A 17,794-nucleotide genomic window follows, 5' to 3' on the forward strand; every position below is an offset into this window, starting at 1 on the left:
CACATAAGAAATTTATTATTATTCAACTTTAAAATGAAATCCCAACTAGTGGGCTTATATAAAAGGCTAGAACTTGCATTTAACTCTCATACAGAATGCTGATGGGACAGCAATAATCCATTATAGTGGTAAACTATAAACTTCTGAGCTATAGCAGTTCAGCATCACTGCAATGAATAAAACAAGGAAAGACTGGGAAAAAGAGAGCAAGGAGAAAACAAGGAGGGAGGAAAAATCTAAGGACTGATAAGAGAATGTGGATATGTGTATGTATATACATATTATATGTATACATATATATTTAAATACTGACATTATTATTAGAAAGTAAAAAATGTCAATGCCATGGAAACAACAAATATGAACTAGATAGCTGACATCCCTTTAAAAGTATTCTTTAAACACTGCAAAAAGTGCACCTTTACAACATCAGGAAGTACAAGAGATGTGAGCCAGTTCAGATAATAGATAATTAACTGACATGGAACATAAAGTCTTCTTTCCAATCACTAGTTCAATTCCTAGCCTTGTAATCGCCCCCAAAAGTGGGCTCTCTTTATTGCGCTTTCTCAATTCTGAGGTAATAGCACTAGAGCATAGAGCATCTCAATCTAAAATCACAACTTTAAAAAAATGTGCTGTTCACCTCCCTCTCTCCTTTTTCATAAAAGCCAGCTAAGGATCCCTAAATGGGATATATAGCACTGACTGAAATCTCCTCAATTTGTGTGTGTGTGTGTGTGTGTGTGTGTGTGTGTGTGTGTTTGTGACATTGGGGAGAAAGTTGTCAGTCAAGAAGTCCTATGCAGGTTGTTCAACTGTTTTTAGCCATTTCTGATTCTTTGTGACCCCATTTGGAGTTTTCTTAGAGAAGATACTGAAGTGATTTGCCATTTCCTTCCCCAGCTCATTTTGCAGATGGGGAAATTAAGACAAAAAGGATTAAGTGACTTGCCCAGGGTCACACAGCTAGTGTCTGAGGATGAATTTAAAGTCAGAAAGATGAATCTTCCTGACTCCAGGCAAGGCACTCTATCCATTGCACCACCTAGTTCCCCACACTGTACCTACACTGGTACAGGTGAAAAATTACTACCTGAAGAAGCCACAACTGAGAACCAAGAATATAGGTCACCGAGACAAAAGGGACAGAAATGGGAAGAAGGCAGTGTCTAGAGGGGAAGCATGAAAAGCCTGATTCATAACAATGTCCAAGAGGGAATCAAGGACACCAAGGTTTGGAAAGTAATAGTTGAGTCCTAGGACATGTAACAGGTTATTAAAATGAGTTATCTCAACCTGCCAGACTCAGCTGTTTAGTGGGCACTGGAACAGGAATATTCCTGCCTGGCCCAACTCTCCAGCTTCCTCTGATACCTCTTTAGCTAGAGGACTTCTGTTGCAATTGTTTTTCATGGCAATCATTGACTCCAAAAAGCAAAGAACACAAAGCCTAAAGAGTAGTAGTCAAATTAGAGACTGTGTCCATGGTCAATCATTAGTAATCTGAGCTCATATCAAAATAATTGGTATAAATTGCTTAGGCCACTGATACCACAGGGAGGCAGAGAGCAAAGGAAATAAATTTATTTTAGTTCTGCTTAATCAAGATCAGAACACAAGCATCTTTGTTAATTAATGATCGGACAATTTCATCTCTCAAGACCTCAAATTCATAAAACATCTTTTTACAACTCAACCTTTTACAATGATTAATATCCATCCCTCTCAATCTCCTACTTTTAAGCATGGCTAAAACAATTCACTTTATCTAAGGATGACAGTACTGATTTTCTTGGTGACAAACAAATGAGCACCAATATAGCTTCACTAAAACTCTATCCAAAGCAAATGTTAAGATAATGTCATATTTTATCATTTTTTTGTAAAGAAATTATTCTGTTTATCAACTACAGTGCTCCCCTGCTGTATCACTGTGGTCTTATACACTGTGCTTCTAGGACCCTGGATCCCAGAAAGGCTAGGCCAGTTGGTATAATGTTAACTATGTTAATCAGAGTTAAAGATCTTCCCCACCTATTAATGGGTCTGCCCAATAAGGGAAGTTTGATTAGGAGAGATTGGTTTTGTTGTAAGGTCTACACTTTTTGTTAACTTCTAATGAGGCACTGTTTCTCAAGGGTTCCGATGCCCTCTGGCTCTGAAAAGTATATATATACTCTGAGGTGAGGTTTTGTTTTGGGGCTTACTCATTTAAAGCGTTTATTTGGTCAGATGAGACTCTGGCTAGCAGCTAAGGAACACCCCGGCTTTGAAAACCCAGATGTGGTGCTTCTGTCTATGGTAACTACGTATGAATTGGTCAGACAGCTGGATCTGTCTGTTGATCTGTGATGGTCAGACAGTTGAAAGCCCTGTCTGCTGGTCTTTATTTCCCTGTTTGTATTTTCTCTGAAGTTCAGGGTGCTGACTTTTTCCCTTGAACGAAGTGAATGATATATATGCTTGATTAAAGTAGATTGCTGACCCCTGAAAAGTCACTTTCCTTTTAGAAAAACAGATCTAAGAACATGTACAGCAGGCCCTCCTGTGTATGCCAGGGTCCTTGCTGTACAGTTGGGTACAAGCTCTGACAGGATCTACCAAGGTGGGCAGGCTTTAAGTGCAACACAAGTACAGTTCTCCCTTGCACATCACAGGGATTAGGAGTATGGCACTCCCTCCCCCTTTCAACCCCACCACCCACAATCTGGGAAATCTGCAGAAAATTTTTAACCCTCCCTTTGAACCAGAGAAAAAGTCTGAATTATTATGGTACTAAATGATAAAATATGCTGATATTATGCAATACTCTCTCTCTGTATATACACATATATATACATTTATACATACACACATCATATATAGTATGTGTGTGTATAATATATATATAATATATTATGTTATATTATATATATACATAAAATGTGTTTTTGAGTTTCTAAACTTGTTCTGTGTCATCTGCTGGCCTTCAAGAGTAATCTGCAGCTTCCACAAAACTCCCCCCAAAATTCCCATTTAATTTCTTATGCAGATCCCCTCTACTCATATATGGAGAATGTTATAATAACTGTAATAGAGTATATATTCTTTGAGGACAAGGATTTTTTGTTTGTTAGTTTTTGCATTTATTTGTATTTTGAGAGCTTAAAAGCATCTGACCCTTAGCAAGCATTCAATAAATGCTTGCTGACTGGCTGACTAGTGCCCAAGGACCATCCTAGCTAAATTTGGACATTCTCATCATCAGAGGCTTGGCCACCACAAGATGCTTTATTTTTTTTTTTTGTCCCAGCAATCCTTTGCTGAGGTTGTGCAATCTACATCCATGGAAGGATTATCCACACTAACCAAAAAATGGATCTTCAAATTATGGAAATAACAAATTATATAATGTGAATTATCTTTAGGCATTGGGTTCAGGTTAAAGTAGTTAATCATTTTTAAGTGAACAAATGAATGAAAAGCATGTATTTATTAAGTGCTTATTACACATCAATGACTGTGCTAAACACCAGGGATACAAATACAAAAGAAACAGTTCTTGTCTCCAAGAAGCTTTTGTTCTAATGGAATGGGCAATATATACAGGAGATTAGATTTATATAGAGTAGGCAATCTTCAAGGGGAAAGTATTGGCATTTGGAGGAGGCAGGAAAGTTCTTTTGCAGAAGATGGGACTTGAGCTGATTACTGCAGTAAGCCAGGATGAAGGGAGGAGAAAGAGAAGTCCTGGTATGGGACACCAGTGCAAATCCTAGGAGATGAAGTAATATACTCAAAGGACTGCAAAAAAACCAGTATAGCTAGATCATGGAGTGCATAAAGGGTATACAGTATAAGAAAACTTGAAAAGTAGGAAAAGGGGCAAAGATCTGATCGAAAAGAATGTTAAAATGTCAAATAAAGTTGATTATATTTGATCCCGAGGTAACAGGATGCCATTGGAGTTCACTGAGCAGGGATGTGACATGGTCAAACCAACCCTTTAGAAAAAAATCATCTTGGCACCTGAGTAGAGGGTAGACTGGAATTCAGAGAGAACTGAGGCAGGGAAACCAGCCAGAAGGCTATAGGTCAGTCAAGAGATAAGAACCTGAATCTCAATCTGTGGAAGGAAGTCATCCGAAGAAAAAAAATTACTAAAGTAACACCCACCTCTACAAAGCCTTCCCTGATCCCCCCAGATAAAAGTGATCCTCCATTGCCAGAACAGCTATGGCTAAATGAATGGAGAGAAGACTTATACTACAGATGCCCTGAAGATGGAAAGGAAAACACTGAGTGAGAATGAGGTGTTGAGAATGAGTTTGAGGACCTGGGTGACTAGGAGGATACCTTCAATAGCAGTAGGGAAATTCAGAAGAGTAGAAGATTTGGTGGAAAAGATGAATTTCGCTTTGGATCTCATGAGTTTGTGATGCATATAAGTCATCCAATTCAAGATATTCAAGAGCATACATCCCAATTTGTATTAATTTACATTCATGATTATCACTTGCCTGAGGGCAAGAATTTTTAAATTTTTTTATCTTTCTAACCTCAGAAACCTACACATCATGTATAGGTGCTTTATAGGTGCTTATTGAATCAAAATGATGCTCGAATGGAGAACCAGATCTTCCCTTTCTATAACTTTGTTTTTTATAAGATATGAAACAACATCAATACCAACCAGCCAGCCAAATACTTTCCAAATGTATACTTGGTAAAGAAGTTATTCAGGATACTCTTGAAAATATTATGGGCATTAAGATATTTTATATCTCTCTCAAAATTTGTGTGTTTCTGAATAGCAATTTGAAACAAGTATTGGCAGAAAGAAATAAGGGAAAATATTGCATTAAATTCAGGTAAACTCATGATTCATGACATTAATGCCATAGAAAGTAAATTCAACATAAACACCTCAGAAAAAAAAATAACTTCAATCCTATAATTACTGGCTGTCATGAAGATGAGAACTAAGTTTCCAACTGATTCAATAAAATGTTGTATTTAGAATTATCTGCTTTCTATCTAAATTCCATGTCAAAAGTCACTAAGCAAAAGTCTTAGACACAACTAGAAAAATGGCAAAATCCCAAGTACATCTTTATACCACATAATAGAGAAATTTTTGCCAATACCAAAGGAACAGAGGCTATCACACAAATCAATAAAGAACATAGTTACAATTAACAGTGCCCTGGAAAGATCAATTAGGCCTTCTTTCAACTTGGCAGTTTTACTCAGTTGGGCCAAATGGAAACATACAACTTCAGTCTCGCCTTAAACCATTATTCTAGAATTCACCATAAGATGAGTTTAAAATGAGATAATCCTAAAAATCAAGTTCCTTCAAATAGTGATTGACCCTTAGTATTATTCTTTCCAAATTCATTCATAAAAAATATAAATTCTTTCTAAATAGAATTAAAACTTTCCACTTAAAATACTTAACATACATGAATTGGTCATGATGAGGAGCTACAGGAAGTCAAGAAGGAACAGGCAGAGATAAAAAAACGGCAATTCCGGACCAATACGAGAAAACTTTTCAAGAGCCACCACCCACAAAATAGAGAACACGGAAAGCAGGTTTTTTTTGGGGTTTTTTTTGGCCATTTCTACTTTTTCCTCCTCCTGGACTATTGCAATAGCCTTTGGTTCTGTCTCTGTGACTTCTCAATGCCCATTCCAGCCTCCACTCAGTTGCCCATCTCATTTTCCATAAGCACAACCTGACCTAGTCAACCACTCCTCCTAACTCCCTCTATTTCCGCTGCTGGTCATCCATGTTTCTTCCTCTCTACCTTGTGGCTTCCCTGGCTTCTTTACAGTCCCAGACAAAATCTCACCTTCTATAAGAAGCCTTTCCCATTCTCCCTCAATGCTAGCACCTTCCTTCTGTGACTATTTCCAGTCTATCTTGCATAGATCTTGTTTGTACATAGATGCTGCTTAGTGTTTCCTGCATTACACTGTGACCTCCTTGAGAACAGAACTCTATCCCTTTCTTTGTATCCCCAGCATTTAGCAGTGACTGGTATACAGAAGGTGCTTAATAAATGCTGGTCAACTAGACTTGATTGAAACCTGATTCTCATTACTCTCCTTTCTCATTGGTACCAAGATGACAGTGCAATCCAGGCTTTCCCTTACAGTGCGGATTGCATCTTCTCTAACCCTAACCCTCTGACAACATGGAAGCAGAGTATGGATATTCCTTGTGTCCATTGCCACTTTCAGACTTTGGATAGAGCACCAGGCCTGGGGTCAGGAAGATCTAAGTTCAAATTGAATCTCAGACACTTAACTAGCTCTGTGACTCTGAGCACATCACTTAACCTCTATTTGTCTTGGTTTCCTCATCTGTAAAATGGATATAATAGCACCTACTCCCCAAAGCTCCTGTGAGGATCAGATAATATAATTATAAAGAGCTTAGCACAAAGCTTGGGACAAAATTAGCTATATATAAATGTTTACTATTCCATTTTTTCCATACTGCCTTCATTTAGCATCTTTGCCTCCTTGGAGGTTCACTCAATCCAAATCCAGAACCTGTGTGTGTGACCACCTGGAGATTTTTATTCCTTCCCCAAGGAATTCAGTGCCTGAGTGACATTATTCCTCTCTGCCCCAAGTCCTATCCTCATACTGAAAAACATCAACACACGTGTTCCCTCAAATACCCCAAACTTCCATTTTTTTGGTCTGCTTCATTTCCATAACTTACTCCTCAAATACATAGAGTCAGAGTCACATCCTTAATTTGGCCATCACCCAAGAGTCTACTTTGGAAAATTCCTGTATCAGATCAACAAGCTCCTATCATTCGATCACTCCCTCTGTCCTGTTCCTCTCAAAACTTTTTCTAGTTCTCACTATGACCTGAAGTCTCTCCACCCTGAGTATTTTGCCAGATCATCAAAGCTACTCTGCCTATAGCCTCCTTCCTTCCAAATTCTGAGCCTTAGAGACCCAATTAAATGCTATGTTATCCTTTACTCCTTTCCTTCCTTGTCCACATGCCACTTCTGCCTTACCGAACCCCAACTTTGTGTGAATCCTATTATAACAATTATCACATGCTAAGCATAGAGGACAACAGAATTCCTCCTAAGGTCTATTTGGCTCCGTCTTCTTCAGCTTTTGGGAATTGATCTTAGATGAAAATTTCTGCAATGTTCAGAATTTAAGTCCTACTTAGGAAAAATTTTAATACCTAGGTAGAGGGTGGACTCTCTGCCTTGACTTACGTTGATCTTTAACTAACCTCTGCCCTCTTTATAGTTGAGGTAAAATTCAATTTACTGGAAACGTTGAGTCATAAAACAGTATATTTTATTACAGTGTCTGTAAATAGACAGATAGCAGCAGGGGAAGCTGGAGAGAAAGCTGATCTTTTGGGGGACTCCCCTTGTCCTGGGTCCTCTACTCCAAGATTCCTATATAACTAATGTCTCCCTTCAATATCTCCCTGTTCTGACACTGATCAATATGTATTGTAAAAAGCATGACCAGTCCAAGCTCTGGAATCCAGAATCTCAGAATCTCCCCCTCCAGTTCTAAAATGATGTTTTCCTTTTATATGCAAACTGTTCAGCATGACTCACATAATGTCTTTGATTAATTCAAGGAGATATACAGGCTCTGTTCATACCCAATTTTAATTATTTAACTCAATCCAAAAAATTCATAATTAAGGTATCAGAGCTCAAAAGGGATGACTTTAATCCTACCTTTATATCTCCCATCTGCCTCCTCCCTCCTAGTCACAGGATGCTGAATGGAGCCAGTGGGAGACTTGCAACTAGGCTACCTGGTCCAACTATAAATTTATGTTATAACGATAATAACAATAGCCACAACAATAATAAAAGTCAGCATTTATGGAGTGCTCTAAGGTTTGCAAAAATCTTTTACAAATACTGATCTCATTTTAACTTCACAACAATCTTAGGAAATAGGCGGTAATATTATCCTCATTTTACAAACAGGGAAACTGACAGCCCCAATGACTATTTCTTGCTTATATGCTAGAAATAAGAAATCGACAAGGATGAAGTAATTTTTTAAGGCAATTAGGTGGCACAGAGGATAGAGTTCTGGGCCTGGAGTCAGGAAGGTCTGAGTTCAGATGGGACCTTTCCTCAGCAAGTCACTTAATATCTATTTGCCTCAGTTGCCTCAATTGTAAAATGGAGATAATAATAACCTACCTCTCAGGGTTGTTGTGAAGATCAAAGCTATTATAGTATTGTGAAATGTGCTTAACACAGGGCCTGGCACATAGCAGATGTTATACAGATGCTTACTCCCCAACCTGACTTTGTAAGCAATGATGAGACACTGAAGGATTGTACATAGCAGTGACATGATCCTGTTCCTTTCCCCAAAATAAGGATTTATCATTACAGGGCAAAAATTTTATCTATGATATGACTGAATTTCTTTAAACATAGACATTACTAAATGAAGCAATATTACATTACTTCAAAATCTTTGGGAAAGTAGACATTACTTATAAGTTAAGTAACATCACTTTTTTTCTATTCTACTTATGAACTATTTAACAGTCTTAGTGTATTAAGACAATTATCTCCAGGATACAAAACAGTGATACAAAAAAAGGTAGGCTTGTAAAGAAATTCTCACATGCCTCTTTAGTATTTGTGAGGCAGAGAAAATTTTAAACAATAGATTAAAGTTGATATGATTTTTATTTCAATAGGAATAACTGTCACAATGTAATTAAAAATATTTGGGTTTTGCATCTTTCTAATTTTTTTCCAAAACTGAAATTCTTTATGAAAACAAATCAGCAGGCTCATAAAGCATATGTCAACTACTAGGCTATTTGGCAAAACCAGTGTATGGTTTAATTGTAGGAAGACAATTCCAGAATATAATTCCAGAATACTCCACGTATTCAAATTCCAAAATGTAATCACTAATCAACAGAGAATGAGAGAGTAAACTGAAGGAGCTATATATTTATTCCCATCTAGCATTAGCCTTCAACCACAGGAAAAGATAAAAGATTTTTCTTCTTCTCTTTTTGATTCTTCTTTTCTAGCAAATATTAAGCTAAAACTGGTACCTGTCCTGTACCATCACTTAAAACCAAAACTGTGAAATTTAGTGCAACATTAATAGTAAGATATTATGAATGTTCTTTAGAAATCAATAAAAAGAAGTAAGTATGTTGTTGAACTAACACAATTCTAAGAGACATAGAAAAGCTCAAAGGCAGGGGAAGAGAGAAAAATATACCCTTATAAGAGACAAGCCAGAAACATCTGTTTTTCACTGGCTATTGATAGGAAATACTTTAAAGAGAAAATGAAAAATGAATATTAAATTCTAAAGAGAAAAATTCATTCATGCCGCTTCTATAACTGTTTAATAACAAAATGGTTCCGAGATGCTAATTCCTCTTTCTAAAGCTAATATCCTTTTAAAATATACATAGTGAAAAGATGCTTTTATATATTTAATGTTATAATGTTATATATTTCATATATTTAATGTTATAATTATAGCTTAATTTAAACTACTAAAAATAAGACAACAAAAAGTTAACATAGAGTAAACCAGTTAGAATTTTCAACTCTTACAGTCATTAATCCAAACAACTTGCACATATACCCAAGTAATGATAAGTCATGGGTCTCTGATTTTAAACACTGGGGATTTTGTTATCTAACATATATTCTTTGCCTTCTTTTCTTTACATTTTCCAAATTTATTGCAATTCTGTGGTCTATATCTACAACATACAACTTATCGAAGTTTATTAGCCCATTGGTACTTTCCCATTGGGGTTTACTTTCCTTTCTTTCTCTGTCTATCTCTCTCTCTGTCTGTCTGTCTGTCTGTCTGTCTCTCTCTCTCTCTGTCTCTCTCTGTCTATCTCTCTGTCTGTCTGTCTGTCTCTCTCTCTCTCTCTCTGTCTCTCTCTTTCTCTGTCTCCCTCTCTCTCTGTCTCTGTCTCTGTCTGTCTCTCTCTCTGTCTCTCTCTGTCTCTGTCTCTCTGTCTCTGTCCTTCTGTCACTCTGTGTCTCTCTGTCTCTCTGTCTCTGTCTCTCTCTGTCTCTCTGTCTCTGTCTCTCTCTGTCTCTGTCTGTCTGTCTCTGTCTGTCTCTCTCTCTGTCTCTCTCCCTCTCTCTCTCTCTCTCCCTCTCTCTCTCTCTCTCTCTCTCTCTCTTCCGCTCTCCCCCTCCTGCCTTCCTTCCTGCCTACTTTTCTTTCTTTTGCCTGGGGGAGCAGGGAGGAGGGAAAAGGGGAAATCCCAATTTGTGATTTCATCAGTATAAGGAATGATTAGTAAGAAAACTCTTCCACCAATGGAGATCAGCAATTTAACCATAGCCTTAGAAATTGCCCGGGGCATTGAGATTAAATGACTGTCAATACTTAAACACAAATCTTCTTGACTTCTTGACTCTAAGGCCAGCCTCCCCCCCCCCCCCCCCCCCCCCCCCGCCATCCACTACACCATGCTTCCCCTCATAATATTGTAGCTTTTTCAAATGTTTATGTAACTAAAACACAGTATACACATGTCACATATTTTTTAAATGTTTCTTATCACTTACCAAAATATCTATCAAACAATATCAGGAAGAATATATGTATATGTGTTTATGCTCAAAACAGTAAAAATAGAGGACTTCACTCACTTTTCTACTGCTGTTTACTCCTGTACTATTGGCCCAGTTGGTAATTTTGACTTCAGGATTTTCATTAGGCATTTACAGGTATTTTTTATAAGCCTGTCTAATAAAAGCTTAATTAAGGATACCCCACAGGTCTTTTCTAAATAACTGTTTAAAATGCCCCTACATGCTACAAATTCATCTAAAGATGCATATAAGACAGAAAAACAAATTCTACATACCTGAAACAGCCAATATAGGCATTTAACAGCACAAATTACTTACCTTCCATTACTGGGAATGTCTAAAATAATACTGGGAGCCTCAACAAATGGAGAGGGGCTTATGATCTTTGGTGAGAGGTGAATCATCCTGTTGTAGCTGCTCTGAATAACCCCTGTATGCGTACTGACATCATCAGTAAAGACTTGGAGGCAGAGGATACTATGGTAACCGTGCAATGTGCTGAGAGACAGAAGCCTTTAATTGCTTTAACAACTTCCTGGAGCTCTAGCTACCGAGCTTCCATTTGCTAAGTAGGAAATGAAGGTTGTCACAGAGTCAATGAGTGTGACACAGAGCCAGAGGACTCAACGAATTCCAAACCTATTTATTGTGAAGTGACTTTTTAATGACAAATGTCATTGTTTGGATCCATTAGCAATTTTCCTGTGACATCTAAAGGTTCTTCCAAAGTCAGATTAAGAAACACAGCTCCCAGGGAGCAGTTTTACAAGTACAGTCTCTTGCATGGTTTTCCCATTTGGCTAGTATTAATATTATTGCATCATTATAGCACTTAATAGTATTCTTAAAAAGCGGATTATATGTATGCTTTCCAGAGCTCAGGATATTTCTAACAATGGAAAAGGATACCTCTATTTACTCTTTGGCAGGATTCAGGCTGCTTAGAAAACACTATTCCAATTCCATTTATCTGAGTTCCAATGAATTTTGCCAAAATATAACAAGAGTACCCCTCTGGTTAAAATCAAGGATCCTATAATAATAATATCAAAATATAATAAGAAATACATCTAACATCTTACCTACTACCTACTACCAGATTCCTTTAATTTACATTATAGCATTCTAAAACAGAACAACAACAACAAAAAAAAAACCACACTAGGCTTAATTTTAAAACTAAGAATACTTTAGGATAAAAAAATCTAAAATGATATATTATGTTCATTTGATTTGAAATGTATGCCTTCATAAACATAAAATTTATCATCTTTACCATAAAAAGTATGGTGTGTTTTTTTCCCAAAGGCTGGATTGGCATTTTTTTAAACCAATCATATTTAATTTTTTTCACTACAAAACTATGTAATTATAAGGATAAGCAAGTGTCTCCATGAGTCTTTTTAAAGTTCCTCATGATAATAAAGATGCATTATATATGTAGATACTCCCCCACTTCAAATAAGCTGTCATTATTCTTGCTTTCACTCAGATGAAACTCTACCTGTTTTTTTAATAGCCCTTCATGGGTAAATCAGAGCACAAATATACAACAATAATGTTATTTACAAAAATAATAAATTAGTGTAAAATAACTTTACTAATGTGACAAAATGAGGAAAAAAAAATTTTAAGGAGTTGGAACTTATACTGATGAACTGTAGTCCGTGAGAACTGAGAAACTCTTGAACTGATAACTTCAGAGACAGGTAGCTCATAGACACTACATTATGAAATCCTGCAGTTTCCCAACCCTCTGCAATCAAGTCACTCCTCCTTAGTTTCTCTCATTCTAGAACCTGACCTTTTTGGAATTCTGAGTGTTTTAAATGTTTCAAAATCCAATTAAATGTGATTTGATCTTGCAACCAAAGTTTGTCTGCTCCTCGGGGAAAACATGTCTACAATCGTGGTCCGGTGTTGTGCTGAGCAAGGTCCAAGCACGCGACAAAGACCATTTCAAGGTTGAGTTAGTCGAGTTCCTTTTAGGAACAAAATAATTTGGGGTATGGTGATAAACATTTAATAAACAATTCTCCAGGGAAGAACTGCTGAGCCTGACACACTTTTTAAGTTTAATCTATGTCATTAACATTTATCTATCAAAAATCTGGGCAATAAAATAAATCAAGCCTTGATTTGTAGCATTTGTTGATTTTCAATGTATAAATGCTCACACCGAGAATTTAACAATCGGCTCTCTAAGCCATCTCCAGCACACATTATAACATAATATAACATAACATAACAACATAACATAATATAATATAATACAATACACATGGTTTTGGGGAAAGGCTTATCTCCAGAACAGTGATAATGGTTAACTATGCAACAGAAAAAAAAAAAAACATTTAGACAATTATCTACTTTTCCAACAGAGTGAAAAGGGTAAAAAAAAAGACTAATGAGAAAGCTGGTTTGTTTCCTTAATCTAGTGAGGTAGAAATTTTTCAACAGAACAACATCTAAAAACCAAGATAAAACTGAGGAATCTCTTTCAATAACAAGGGAGCCTGAAATAAGTTCCAGCGACCTAAAAGAGTCACTGGTTGACCAAAGCAATTGACTTGTTGAAAGAATTTTGCCCAGTCACAGATAACCTAAATTCCCTCCATAGCACTTTCACCTACTTCTCATTATTTATTTCTGCAGAAGAGCCCTTCTTCCATTCCTTCATATCACTAATGCTGTCATATTTTTTACTTAGAAAGACAGCATTTACCTTCTACAAGGTATAATGGCTAATTTTATTTGGTGGGGTTTTATTTTTGATTTCGTTTGTTTGTTTGCTGTGCCATCATCAGGTGATCTGAGAAAATCCCCAGCCTTCTTTGCGAAAGTAGTCAGCCTTTTCTAAAATTAATAGTATCTTGTTACTAAAAATCATTGACTGATTTTTAGGATTTCAAAGTGGGGTTATGAAGAAAATCTACTTAAGAGCATTGTCACATGGTCCAGTTCACATTACTGGAAGGCTAGGAGGTTATAAACAACTGTGTTGTTGTTCAGTCATTTCAGTTGGGTCCAAATTCTTTGTAATCCCATTTGGGGTTTTCTTGGTAGAGATACTGGAGTGGTTTGCCATTTCTTTCTCCAGCTCATTTTATAGATAAGGAGCTGAGACAAACAGGCTTAAGTGACTTGCCTAGCATCATATGGCTAATAAGAGTATGAAGCCAGATTTGAATTTAGGAAGATGAGTCTTCCTGACTCCAGGTCCAGGAGTCTATCCACTGCACTCCCTAGCTGCCCTTATAAACACCTAGATAAAGGCAATGATTCCCTATGGATTGCCCAGGTCCCTACCTCTACCTCCAGCTCTTCTTGTGCCCCCTCAACATTTCAAAACTTTAATTCCTGAACAATTCTCCTCCATTTCCCCACACACCATGATTTAGTGGATAGAATCAGCCTCAGTGAGGGAATTCTGGATTCCAGCTTTTTGACCCTGGGCACTTAACTTTTCAGTGCCCCTGGAAACTTTTAAGACTTTATAAAGTACTGACTAGTTAAAAAAAAGGAAGTTCTTCACTAAAAGCTCCTTATACCAGTTAAATCATGGATTTTAAAAATATATGTAGTACCCTAACCTTTGCAGTGACCACAAGATTATAGCACTGCTATTAATGCTGAAATTTGTCTTCTTGTGCAAACGTCATCATTGTTGAAATAAGCAGAGTGAAAGATGACACAGGGGACATGTAGGAATAGAAAAAGAGGTGAGTTGGTCATGTAGCAAGAATGAGACAAAACAGAAGCAACAGTTTTTATATTCTCTACAAAGCTTTCTAAGTGTGTATGGAGGCTTTCTATGTAACATTTACAATAAAACATGGACAAGTCACAAAGAAAAAGAAGGTGTTGAGGAGGTCAAATGAGCAACAAGATGGAAGAATACTTCGGAGGGGAACCTGTGACCTTGAACACATCCTTTTATTAAGGGTATTTGTTCTGTGAACTTTGGATTCAATCAAAGGGCTGTACTTAAGGTCCTAGAGGGCCATGTGTGGCCTCAAGGCCACAGGTTCCTCCTGGACTAGACATTTTATCTGATCCTCTTGAACTCTCAGTCCTCTCCAAAACAGAAATTTTGCACCAAAGATAAAGCAATTTCACCTACCTCCATGGTCTAGAACACCTAGAATCCAAAAAGTTTAAAAAAAATAACCCATGAACATCATGATACTCACTGACCCTGAGCTTAGTCAACACTCCTCCCCTACTTCCCATGTTATAAGCATCAAAACTACAATGGCATATTCCATACTCTCCAGTGCCCCTTCCCTCTTTCCAGTATCATGGAGAATCTGGCATCAGAGTGTAGAAATTTGTCCAGGTAAAACAGATAGCCAGGTAGCCACAGTCTCTAAGGAGCAAAAGCCCACTGGGAGCCACAACCCTACAGCACCAATGCTGTAAAGATATGAACTGCTATTGCCAGGCCAAAAAACTAAGGAACAGAGAAAGTAGCACAGAAAACCAGGACAAGCCACTATGTATGTATGAGGGGGAGGCAGGGTTGGGGAGCAGGAGAGCTGGGCAACACCCTACAGAGCCTGAGGGAAAGAGCATAGCATTCATCTAGGGCCAGTTCTGACCACCCCAAAAACTACTTGGAGGTAGAGATGTAGGTTGTTGAACCTTGAATTGGCTAGTCTAAGATGAGACTGAGATGCTTTGAGATCCACACCCCAAGGAAACCAGAATCAGAGGGTAGGGAGTCAAAAAGAAAATCACGGGGGGAAATAAGGGGAGGAGGAAGACTAGAATTATAAAAGATTTCAGGAAGAAGAAAACTCAAAGATTTTAAATATAAACAGATAAATTGACAGTAAAAATCCTAACAGAAGGAACTATGACCTCCAGATCTAGTAACTGAGTTCAAGTATCTGTGAATAAGTGCTTCAAAATAAAGAAAAATGATCCAATACTTGATGAGACAGGGACTGTATAGAATTTGAGGAAAACATGGTAGTATAAAAAAAATTGGAATCTGCACTAAAGAAACACAAAAGAAAAAAAATTGGGGATTTAAATAAACATAAGTAAAGCACTATCTAGCAGAAGAGAATTAAAAAAACAATAACATTAGAAGAAAATATGCTATGCAGGCAAAACACACTGATCTCACAGGAGTATGTGAAGAGACAACCTAAGGATCATAGGTCTCTCAGAAGAATATGACAGAACAAAAAACCTTAACACTATAAAGAAAGAAATAATAGAAGAAAATGACTCAACTTCTGAACATAAACATTGAAATATCAATTGAAAGAATTTACAGATTACCTCCAGAAAAAAAAATAAAGACAGTAAACTCTAAGACACGTAACAGTTAAATTTAACAATTTAATTCAGAAATAGGAAGTTCTAGAAATGATCAGACTTTCAAATACAAAGAAAAGAACTATATTTTATCACTAGAAAACACAGAAGGGATCAGAATAATGTTTTCTAAAGAGCAATGGAATGCAGAATATAGCCCAGAGTGACCTACCCTACAAATCTGAGCATAACTATACATGACAAAAGATGGACATTCAACAATAAAGAGAAGTTTGAAACATTTTTATAAAAAAATTCCAATCCTGAAGACATTATTTAATTATCAAATACCTCCAAACAACAAAAATGCTAGAGGAGTGAATAAATGTAGAAGGCAAGGACAGTAACATCACCAGAGTGACAATAAAGGAACCAATGAGAAACTTTTTTCTAAATGTATGCAAGAAGACAGGGGTGAAGGCACAAATCTGGTAGAGGTAACAGTGAGGAGGCAAACAGAGGGCATTATGGACAGAATCTGGTGACACTGTCTATAGGTAAATCAAATGCTTTTTGCGGGACTACATTACAACATGAAAGAGTAAATGAAAGGAGGTAAGATATAAGGGAATTGAGAGGAGTAAAATGTGTCAGCTCAAATCAAGGACAGAAATGAAAAGGTGACCTCTGTGGTCTCAGAAGGAGAAGAACCTACAGGGGAATGGGTGTGGAGAAGAGGCGAAAGATTGAAAAAGAGACATTATTTTGGTGGTGGGAGGGGGTTCTACTTAAAAATGCTTCTATGGGTGAAAAGGGATACTCGTTGAAGATGGATGGGGACCTTACACTGGGTATGGCCTGGGGGATTCAGTATATGAAAAGTCTACTCATCCCACATCAGTGGAAGAGGGGTGTTAGAACTCCTGAGGCTACTCTGGGGGAATGGGAAGCATGGACCCAGCAAAGAGATTTTAAGGTAAATGTGGGGGAGAAAACATGAATCAGGAGAGGATATATATCAGTGGTGGGCTGCAAATTCAGAGACTTGGTGGAGAAAGTGCCCTACCATGGGGAAGTGTCCTCTCTGAAACCTGCAATATTTGGCTGCCTTCAAGGAGCACAGCAAAATGGAAAAAAAGAATCTAAAGGGCAAGATCTGCAATGAACAGGACTGGTTGAAGGGAAGGAGAAAAGGTGAGAATCTACTTGACTGAATGAAAAAGGTAAGGAAGAATTATATGACCAGATAAAAGCAAGAGAGAAAAAGGAAGCAATAAAAACTCAAAGGGAAAGGGGTAATAAATGAGAGGAGGAGATCAGAGGTAAGGTAGAGTCAGTACAAACAGAGTTACTTAACAAAAAAAAAAAAGATTAAAGTAACTGAAGAAGCATAGGAAAATATAAACTTAACACATAACTTTAAATGTAAATGGACTAAACAGTCCAATAAAAAAAAAAGTGACAGATTAGATAAGAAAACAAAGCCCTATAATCTGTTGCTTAAAAGAAGGTGTGGAGGAGTTGCAACCTGAATCAGCAGAGATTGTGCACACTGATGAAATCACAGGTGCATTAAATTATCAACATAAAAGATGCTACAACAGTCCTTTCACAAAGTTGGTAGAAAGTACTTAATGGCAAGAGCAGCTAACCTAAAAATTGGTTATAGTGTTTATGTGGTTCAAAGGATGATTTCTGTAAAATCCATAGCCTGAATGAAGTACAATGTTTTCTTGGTAGCAGCTGCCCTGCTGTGTTTGGCAGGAACACTGTGAATGTTTCCACTGATGAGGCCTGAATACTCTCATAAGCTGAGGGAACTTGACAAAAGTAATATAAAAAGCAACAAAGCCAGAGACTCCTTCAGGCAAGGACATGTGCTCTATTTCTCATGTGCGAGAATCAGTCGTTTA

At 37.2% G+C, this 17,794-nt stretch overlaps 1 protein-coding gene across 8 annotated transcripts in view; it reads right to left on the reverse strand.

Moving 5' to 3' along the window:
- Positions 1-17,794, reverse strand: part of PAM (peptidylglycine alpha-amidating monooxygenase) — a 384,053-nt gene that overhangs the window by 300,192 nt on the left and 66,067 nt on the right. The gene's annotated exons all lie outside the window — the stretch shown is intronic.

This window comes from Notamacropus eugenii, chromosome 3 (genome assembly GCF_028372415.1).
Source record: "Notamacropus eugenii isolate mMacEug1 chromosome 3, mMacEug1.pri_v2, whole genome shotgun sequence".
Taxonomy (NCBI): Eukaryota; Metazoa; Chordata; class Mammalia; order Diprotodontia; family Macropodidae; genus Notamacropus; species Notamacropus eugenii.